This window comes from Panthera tigris, chromosome E2 (genome assembly GCF_018350195.1).
Source record: "Panthera tigris isolate Pti1 chromosome E2, P.tigris_Pti1_mat1.1, whole genome shotgun sequence".
Classification (NCBI taxonomy): Eukaryota; Metazoa; Chordata; class Mammalia; order Carnivora; family Felidae; genus Panthera; species Panthera tigris.
Genome location: NC_056674.1, coordinates 41,368,232 through 41,378,829, shown reverse-complemented (window position 1 = coordinate 41,378,829; position 10,598 = coordinate 41,368,232). Strand labels below are relative to the sequence as shown.

The window sequence follows — 10,598 nt, the reverse complement described above, 5'->3', positions numbered from 1 at the left end:
GCCACTGCTGCTCCTTCCTCATGGAGTTGGATACAAAGACTGGGATAGAACTGGGTCATCACAATACTCCAGATAATCTTAATACCATTGCCTGAGAAAGTGGGCAATATGGGGCGGGCCGCCCTGACATGTATAGGCCACATCGGGTCTGCCCCTCTCCTATGGAACTGCAGGGACTCCGAATAGGGACTTAGATGCTTGGCACTGGAGAGACTGTCTGCATGTTGCCAAAATAATTAGCGAGCTTTGGCTGCTTGTTGGGAAGGGTCTGCCAGCCCTGATCCCAACCTTCCCTGGACCTGTAGCTCTAACACGAACCCCAGCCCTAGACTCAGATGACCCCCTTCTTAAATGTGACAAAAATACCAAGCACCCGGCACGATGGTGGCATTTTTCCATCAGTAACATTACTGTTTCACGCTTAGCACCATCTGTAACCTCATCCCAACCATGATGTTGTTAATCTTCTCTTCGGATTTAATAAAAACTTATTTACATTTGTTGAATGTCTAGAGTATCCCATGTCAGAATATTTCTCATCATTGTATTCATTGATCTACCTGTAAATTTATAGATGATCTATACATTCCTCCCCAAAGGCTAAAAAATTAGCTTTTTATCTGTGTTCTGTCATCTGCCTATTTATATCTAATTCAGGGTTTTTTAGTATCAGCACTACTGGCATTTTGGGAAAGATAATTCTTGGGGGTCTGTCCTATTGTTACGGGGTATATAGCATAATACTGAACCTCTGTCCACTAGATTTTAGTAGCACTCACTACCCAAGCCTCTGGTATCAAAAATTTCCCCAAACAATGCCACACGTCCCCTAGGAGGAAGGGAGAACAAGATTGACCTATTATCTATTCATTTCTCTCTATTGCTTTTTTCAAGAAGGTATGGAGTAGACGTTATCACTCCCATTTTACAGCTGAAGAAACTGAGGTTGAGGGTTTAGGTGACTTATACAAAGTTACATAAGCAGTAAATGGTGGTGCTGGGTTACAAAGTAAAGTTGCCTTATTAGAAAAGGCCATTTTTTTTCTAGGATGCTAGGCCATTTTAAATTAAAGGCAGTGTTATGCGTTTTATCCTCAATGCGATTTTTCTCCTTTATTCTCAACCTAAAATCATTTCCAAAGTTAACTCTGACTCTCAACACAGAGGTCTTCCAGCCCAAACCTATATGAATGTATTTATGCTCCAAACCTTCATTCTAATCCTGTCTTCAAGTCAAGATGAAACCTTATTTCCAACCTCAGCTCTCCAACCAGTGCTTTCTAAAGTCTGTTTTCGTGTCATCCCACACGACGTGGGCTGGATCTCAGCCTGGAAGAGAGCCCTGCAGTGCCGGTTAACCGAGCAGAAGTAAATAAGCCCATTTACGGCCGGGACATGTATATTGTTCCATCGTAAAGAAAAAGAAAGCGTCAGGTTCCTTCTCTGGTGAGCCGGCAAGTAAGTGGGCATACAGACCCTTGGCTGCCACAAATCCCCGAAGTTGGGATGTATGGAAATTCCAATAAAAGAAGGCTTCTATTTGTACTTTCCAGTGACAGGCTGGAACTTATAAATGTAACTTCTGGAAAACTGAGCAAATGGAAAAAGGGGCTTTAACCGATCTGTTGACTTCTCGGGGCCTGATGTTTTGGTTCAGCTCTTACAGAGTGGTTTTGATTTCTGCCACAATACGCTGATGCTCATTAGATGGCTGACGGCTTCTGGCCTCCATGTCCAGAATTTAAACAGGGAGAGGTATTGTTTTATGGCAATTAACAGTGATGCTTGGAAGAGATGGCAACAAGCTGAAAAAAATTAATTGAAAATTTAACCTTCAAATAAAAATACTTGGACCTTAGGCTTCCATTTGTAAGCAGCTTATGCTGTCTGTGCATATTCTGTTATATTATTTAAGTATTTCCTACACCATTTCTGATTAATACAGCAGTGCTATTTTCCAGTCCAGTCTCCTTAATAAATATATGTGTCAAATATCTATTTCCTCCCCTGAATGCAAAGACTTTTAATTTCCCTTGTTTGCATGTGCTAACTGGTTGTGTAACGAGATTAACAGCTCTGTCTTCTTTTTTCTTCGGCAGATTTTATAAGAAAAGCCGGTGGGCTCCCAGACGAAGTTAAAAAGGTATCTTCTTTAATTTTGCATATTGTTAGCTGCAGTCCGGTTGCTAATGTTTGTTTTGTTTCCATCTGTCAAAAGCAATGCCAAAATACGTTGTGTTTGTCTTGAGTTGGCTCAGTTAGCCCTCCGCTGGAAACAGTTCTGTCATTTCGTGTTTGGTTAAGGCCCCGATTCACCAGCGCCCGTACGAGGGCCCATCTCTGCCAAAGGCTGCCAGCGCACGTTTAATCCAACTTCCTGGGAAACGTCGGCTTGACACAGAAAAAAAGAGAAAGGTGGGGTCGTGCCCTAGCAGAAATGTTAATTTGGAGCCAGTCCCGTCTCTGCAGTGGGTCCTGGCCTGATCCTGGAACCCTGTTCCTGCGGAGGTGGCAGGGCCCCGCTAACAGGTCACGTGGGGAGAGCGGCTTTGTCAGTGTCAGCATGGGACAGCCCCCCAGACGTGCTGCCTCCATGTGAGTCTGACAGAGTGTGCGTGTGCTGGGGCTGCCATAATAACAGAATACCGCAGGCCGTGTGGCTCGAAGAACAGACGCTTCTTTTCTCCTGGAGGCGGACCGTCCAGGAGCTTGGTGACGTCTGGAGCAGTTTCTCCTGAGGTCTCTCTCCTTGGCTCTCAGGTGGTCGATGATCATCTTCTCCCTGGGTCTGCACATCTTCTTCCCTCGGTGCCTGTATCTCCTCTGTGTCAGAATTTCCTCTTTACAAGATCCCTGGTCACATTGGATTAGGGCCCACCATAATCACCCCATTTTAACTTCGTGATGTCTTTCAAGACCCCGTGTCCAAATACAGTCACATCCTGACGCACTAGGGGTAGGACTTCAACATAACACTTCTGGCTTAAAATTTATTTTTTTAAAAATTTTTTTAAAATGTTTATTTATTTTTGAGACAGAGAGAGACAGAGCATGAACAGGGGAGGGTCAGAGAGAGGGAGACACAGAATCTGAAACGGGCTCCAGGCTCTGAGCTGTCAGCACAGAGCCCGACGCGGGGCTCGAATTCACGGACCGCGAGATCGTGACCTGAGCCGAAGTGGGACGCTTAACCAACTGAGCCACCCAGGTGCCCCTAAAATTTTTTTTAAAATATTATCAGGCAAGAAGGGAAAGATCTTAGGCCCAAAACTGTAAAAATGGCCACTCTGTAACTTCTCTCTCTCTCTCTCTCTCACTCTCGCTGTGTGTGTGTTTCTCTCTTTTTCCCCTCTTACTCTTCTTGCTTTTCCCCTTTCTCTCTCTGTGAATAAAAGCTCTAGCCACCATAAATATGCAGTCAGTGTGTCTCACAGGATGTAGTCTTTTGACTCCAAATGTATGCAGTTCAAATCCTGAGTTGGCCTCTTATGAGCCACATGGCCGGGGGCAGGTTGCTTCAGTTCTTTGAGTCTTAGGTTCCTCGTCTTTAAAGTGGAATTATAACCACTACCCCAGCTGATTTTGTTTTGTAAGGGTGATAAGGTGCTTCTGAGGGGACCGGTGGCACATCAGGTTTGGCAAGTGCGAATGTTCTGTCCCGAGTACAGACAGTGGTGTGTGTGTTGCAATAGAGCTTTAATAGTAATAACACAACTGACTTTTCTTTTTAATGTCTATTTATTTATTTTGAGAGAGAGAGCACAAGAGAGCACACGGGCAGAGACAGAGGGAGAAAGAGAGAGAGTCCCAAGCAGCCTCTGTGATGCGGGGTTCAAACCCATGAACCGTGAGATCACAGCCTGAGCCAAGATCAAGAGTTGGACACTTAACTGACTGAGCTGCCCAGGGGCCCCAACACAACCGACTTCTTAAACAATGTCACTGGTAAAATACCCTTCACTGGGGACAGATGGCTTCCACTTCCAATCCATCCTCCCTTGTATGGAACAGAAGGGCATTATCTTTATTTCTACCTAGTTTATATTAAATACATGTGTTTTTTTTCCTCTCTGTCTCCCACAAACACTCACTCTCTCACACATACACACACACACTCTCTCTCTCTCTCTCTCTCACACACACACACACACACACACACATACATATACACTCACATCTGTGTCTTGAATTTAGTCATTCACAGGACAGCTTAACCAAAGGTATTTCACATGGCTGCACATCTTATTTTGAATTTATTTTACTCAGAAATTACCAAGCCTTATATATATATGAGAGAGAAGAGTCATCATTTATTGTTGTTTTAAAAAGAGAAGGCGTTCTGGGCTCTGGTTACAGCCTTCCTCCTCTTTCTTAAATCCCCTCAATTCCGTCAGTCAGCTTCCAGGACCGGGCCCTGCCAGAGGACCTCTTGCTATGAATTAAAATCAAAATATCCAACAACTGACCCCAGAAGAAGTGTGTGTGGCTGGGCTCATAGTTTTTATTATTCCATGCCCCTTTCTGAAGTGATACCCCGAACCCCTGGCAGCTTTATATAAAGTAGCTACTTAATTAATTACTATATTACTTAAGGAGTTGTTGTCTATAAACAGAAAAACAGAGAGTTTGTTAGTAGTGCTAAAAACCAAAAAAAAAAAAAAAAGCGACAATAAAACACAGGACTCTGGGGGCGCCTGGGTGGCGCAGTTGGTTAAGCGTCCGACTTTAGCCAGGTCACGATCTCGCGGTCTGTGAGTTCGAGCCCCGCGTCAGGCTCTGGGCTGATGGCTCGGAGCCTGGAACCTGTTTCCGATTCTGTGTCTCCCTCTCTCTCTGCCCCTCCCCCGTTCATGCTCTGTCTCTCTCTGTCCCAAAAATAAATAAAAAACGTTGAAAAAAAAACAAAAAACACAGGACTCTGAATGGTACATTTCCTGGTTTGGGTGGGAGACATCTGTCTTCACAAAGTATCAAAACATCTGAACCCTTGGTGTAAATCATTAAGTCCTTCCAGTGAATAGTCCACATTGGGATTTTACAAAGTAACTTCTTCTGTCTAGATCTTTGACCCTGGGAGAAATAGAGGGTGGTGTGCATAGTGCCCGGGGCATCAGGCAGTTCTTAAAATGGTAGTTACAACAGCCATTTAATAAAATGGAGATACTTGATTATATCATTGTAAGTGAAAATAAGAAGCAAAGTATGTTATATAACGCATGTTAAAATGCTTAACGGTAAAAAAGGAACCCATCTAATAAATATCCAATAACGTCTGAAACTTAGCACAGTCACACAGGAATGCATCTGGAAAGAGCCCTCTTCCGTGAGGTGGGGAGTCGGCCTTTCCTCTGCTCTGTCCTCATTGAGTATCAGAATCTGTCTCCCATTAGTCTGAGCCTGATTTGGATTTCTGTGATGGACAGAGCGTGTTGTACGGGACTTGGAGGGTGAAGGGTGTGGTTGAACTGAGGATATCATAAAGGAGTCAGAGGGCGGGTCAGCATGGTTGAACTCAATCTGAAATGAAAATTTTATGGAGATATTTAGACGGTTGGCATACCCATGATTCACATAACCTTTGAATGTTACAAAGCAGGGCCTGGATAAAAACTTCCAATTTCCTCCAAGACATTTGTCTGTTTTTTCTCACTTTGTTCATTTTCGCTATCCAAGCTCTCTTCTTCCCATGCCATTCTGGACACATGTAGACTTGTCCCAAGGTCACATTTCTGTGGGGCAGGCCGAGGACTATGGGATGCAGGATTTTCTAGGTTCCTGCAACTAGAAATAGTTAAATTCATAGAATGTGAACAACACAACTTATTATAAGTCATGTTCTAAGGTCATTCTGCTTTCCTCCATTGTGTTCCACCATATCCAGCTACTTCTCTGGTTTGTCTGTGCACCCCCTCTGTTTTCTGCACCCAGATATGGTTCGGTTCCTTTGATTGCCATGGGGTGTAGTGCTGGGGAGGGTGTTTGGCAGCAGCAATTATTTTTTCAAAATGGGAAAATACAAATAATAAAAGGAGTGTCTCAGCTACAGGGGTATAGATTTCACGCCTCTTCCTAAATACCACGATTTGACCCTCCCGGTAGGATTTGGCTGATGAATCCCTTTCCACCCACAGCCACAAGGCTCAACATTGAGAAGAGGGCCTGGAAGGAAACATATGGAGATGTTAAATAATGGCTGCGTTCGGTCCTGGGATTTGGGGGCTTTTTTGTTCCCTTGTTCTCCAACTGTCTTTTAGGGACTTTGACCAAACAAAACAAAAGAAAAAAACCTGTAACAGTCACGGTAATTTTTCATGTGCATACCAAACTCCTTGACATTATATGAACTAAATTCTGTTAATTTCAACACTTCTCACATATAAGAAATTGAAATAATTGAAATTGAAATTTACAAAGAGGACTAATAAAAAATTCCCCTTACAATCATTACCATATGCTGGATGCTGGTAGGAATAATTTTCTAATCTAATAATTTGAAAAATATATTTGTAAACCAATATAAATAGAAAGATACGGAGAAGATTGTCCGTAATAAAAAAAAATGTGGGGCTGTTTCAGTCCATCCCAACCTTTATTTAATCCCTCATTTATTCATTCAGTCTTATATATGGGCTAGGCCATGGGATTCACTGGGGGAAGTAAGTACATAGTCCCTGTCCTCAGGGGGTTTGTCGTCTATGTTAATTTCCTATCTGAAAAAATATATCCTTGGATTTAACAGATACTAAATTAAAGTGAGTGGAGAGAAAAAGCAGTAGTTTGCAGAAGTGTATTTTGCATGTATAAAGTATGGAGGATGAAATTTTATTCTCCACTTCACCCGCTGCACACACATACACCCTCCCCCCCCCCCCCCACACACACATTTTCACACTCTCTCTATCTGGCTCAGAGACTCAGGATTTATACCAATCATAAAAATAGTCATTTATTTAAAGCACTTATTCTTCTGGAAGGGTCAGTTGACTCCCCCATATCTTGCTCCATCCTACTGGTGCCTAGTCAAAGGAAATTCAGACAAGCAATGAGGGTGAACAGGGCCCCCTTACATCTCAGGGACCATAATTCCTATATGGAAAGGGCTGTGTGGGGGCAGAGACAGGAAAGTCCCTGGCAGCAGTGCTGACAATAAACGTGACTTCTGTGTTTCATTGATTCATTGATTTCACATGTCAGAGAACCAAACAGATGGATTAGGAGAGGATCTCACCTTGGTCCCGCAGTACCTGAGTGGAAGAACACTCCTGCGGACGAGCAAATCCGTGTGGCATCATTCAAGAACGTTTATCACAAAACAAGTCAGTGGTAGTGAATGGGAAGTACTACAGTACGAAAGAAAAATAACATCACCCCGAAAATCATTTGTTGTAAAAGTGAGGTGTGGAGGAAACAGAGAGAATGTTTGGTAAAATACGGGAAGACGGGTCCTAAAACGGTCTTTGGAAGCCATTTCAAAAATAACACAAACATATGAAAATATGAAGCTCAGGATACAAGAAAAGATTGCAAGAGTAATAGGAGGTAAATGGCTCCCTACCCACAGTTAAGACAGAAATGATCAGAAAGTCAAATCCAAGCTGATTAGGATAAATTCAAAACATGTCCGCTAAATAGATCCCTCCTTCCCGTTTTCCCTCCCTGCTCTCTTTCTTTCTTACGTATTTATTGAGCATTCAATATGTGTCACAGGAATACAAATAAAAAGATGAGAAAAGGATAGAGAGGCAGAGAATGGATATAATACACATAAATTTTCGATATTTCTGAAGATTAAAAGAGCAATGGAAAGAAAACAATCATCAAGGGTATAATTAGATACAATTTTCTAAAGCTGAAAGGATCCAAATACGGAGATCAAACATCCCCACTGTATTATAAGAAGAGATAATGAAAAGAAGATTTACACCTAGAATACCATAGCAAATTCCAGAAAATAGAGTGACTGGTACAGTGTTTTCAGAGAAAAACATGTGACTCAAGAATGGGAAAACCAGCCAAATGCCCATTCGCCGGTAAGGGCCAAAAGCAAAAGACAAACAGAACAAAAATCTCCAGAAAACCTACACAAACACAAAATGAACAAACAAACAAACAAAAAACAGGTTGAAAAACTTTTAAATTAAATTTCCCCTAAAATCTTATTCAGTGGGGGGAAAGAATGTGAATATGAGTTACACACACTGATACTGACTTGAAATTAGAGACTCAAGAATGGGAAGCCATGGTATGAAAAGGATGGTTACAAGCAAAGAAAAGAATGAATTTAAAGTCAAAAACTGTAAATATCCTTCTAATTTGAATGCAAATATAATTCTTCAAAGAGATGATTCTCAATCGTCCAGTACTAATCTAATAGGAAATGGGTTTATGAAAGGGAGGTGAAAAACACAAACTCACTACGTTGCTCATCTTACAAGGAGGTGAGAGTTGATGTGAAATCTTGTGAATCAGAGAAAAAAATGACTCAAATATATAAAAGCAATGCAGAGCAAAGCAAAATTTGTAAAACAGCTCCTTCCAAACTGCTGGGGAAAAAATAAGCAAAAACAAAATGTAGACCAAAAAACTAAAAATGTGGTTAAAGAAGGAAATGGTCAAGCAATATGAAAAGCTGATATAAAACAAGATGATCAAGTCAGTCAATAATAACATTAACTGATTCTCATCTTAGTTATTATATGCCAAGAATCTGCTGTCAGCACTTTTTATGCACCTCATTGAATCCTTTTTAATAGATGAGTAAACTGAGGCACAGGTATTTAAGTACATTGACAGTGCTTAGAGCAGATCTCTTGGCAGTTAGTATTGACCCTGACATCTGGCATTGCAGACAGGCAACGTTTTTATCTAAGCCTGCCTTGGGCAGAGAGGATGCTCCCTAAAATCTGTAAGATCTTATAGGTAGTTTCCTGTGATCTTATCCCCCTGCCAGCTCAACACTGTTACAGCTCCACTGTTATGTTGAGAGTACAGGAGAAGAGGGCAGTGGGGAGAAAAATACACGAAGAAGTACCTGATTGATAATATTGTTATTGTAAACACTGGGATTTTCCCTAGGAGTCACGTCTTACATACCTTTCTCATTTTGCCTATGTTTTCAGAGTGCCCAATGGCTTCTATAGCCTAGAGGCGTGCTTGCTTAAGCAGCACATTCTCACCAGCAGGCAGGAGTAAAATGATGTGAAGGGCTGATAGTTCACAGCTCTGCATCCCAGAGGAAACCGCACAGAGAGAGGTTCCTGGACTGCCCGGGAGAGGCTTCTGTTGATGTTTTTAGACCCTTTTAAAAGATTCTATATAATTAACAATATTCTCCAACAATGAGAAGACCAAACTTCTCTTACTATGTTCAACACTAAATTCCCACCTGGTGTTACATACAACTAAAAGACAAAGGACGTTGGAAAAATTGGATAAAACACATTATCGAGGAAATGCAAAAACAGAGCAACCAGCGCTGACAACATTGGTTTCCAACAAACTTTATTCCAGGCCGAATAATATTAAAGGAGACAAAGAATGTCATTTTACAATCCACAGTGAAGATAAAATAGTCATGAAAATTTATTTGCTGAATTACATAGCATCAAAATATATAAGGCTAAAAGTGTTCAAAATAAAATGGGAAATTTACAGACACGTGTTTGTTTTGGGAGGCTGAGACATACCGCTCTTATCCTTGGCAGGGAAGAGATTCAAAATACATAAGTACATAGACAAATTTAAATAAAATAATAACATTCATATTTTAAAATAAAAATGTTTCCTTAGGCTTTCATGGAAGATTGATAACATTTGCTCTTATGCTAAGCCATAAGAATAAGCATGATACATTCCTTATAGGGGGTATTTTATAAGATCAACTCTCCAAATTTAATGTCAGATAAATACAGATGAAAAATAAAAGTCAAAACAATAATAACAATTAAAATTCCCCTCTAACTAATTTTTGGTTAAAGAGTAATGGGACCTAAGTTAGTAATTATTTAGAAATAATATTAAAGTAAGAATATTTTATTGTGAACACAAGTTATAGTTCCAAAGCTTTACTCCAAGGCAAAGTCATAACAGAAGTCAATTCCTTAGTCAATAAGAAGTAATAAAAGTAAATTAATCAGTGTCTTTCAGATGTTAGACTGAGAACCCAAAACCCCTGGGGATACTAGGCAAATACAAATGATGAAGATAAGAATAGAAATAAACTGAAATAGGAAATAATTAGAAAATAAAAGAACTAAGTTAGCCCAGTGTCTAGGTCTGTCTGTCTCTCTGCCCTCTATCAAAAATAAATAAACCAATCAACTAGATCAATTTCTTATCATCTTATTAAAAAATAAGAATCACCATTTATCCTTAAGGAAAATTAGAGACTAGATCACTCCAAATATAGAGAAGGCTTAAAAATAAGAGAATGCAATTAAAATGTACACACTCTAGGTCAGTACATTAATAAAATTATTGATAAAATTTATTAGGGAAGAAATAGAAATAACTGAAATTGGCTAAAAAAACCCCACAACCCAATAATTAATTGAAGAGACCAATTACCATGGAAGAAAATGAAAACATCCTGTCTAACG

At 40.6% G+C, this 10,598-nt stretch overlaps 1 long non-coding RNA gene across 1 annotated transcript in view; it reads left to right on the top strand.

The window, feature by feature from the left end:
- The first annotated feature begins 2,097 nt into the window (after positions 1–2,097).
- The window catches only part of LOC107180393, a 286,205-nt gene continuing 277,704 nt past the window's right edge, over positions 2,098–10,598 (top strand). The window contains exon 1 of the long non-coding RNA XR_006212057.1: positions 2,098–2,143. This is a non-coding gene — a long non-coding RNA (uncharacterized LOC107180393). The remainder of the gene's footprint in view (positions 2,144–10,598) is intronic.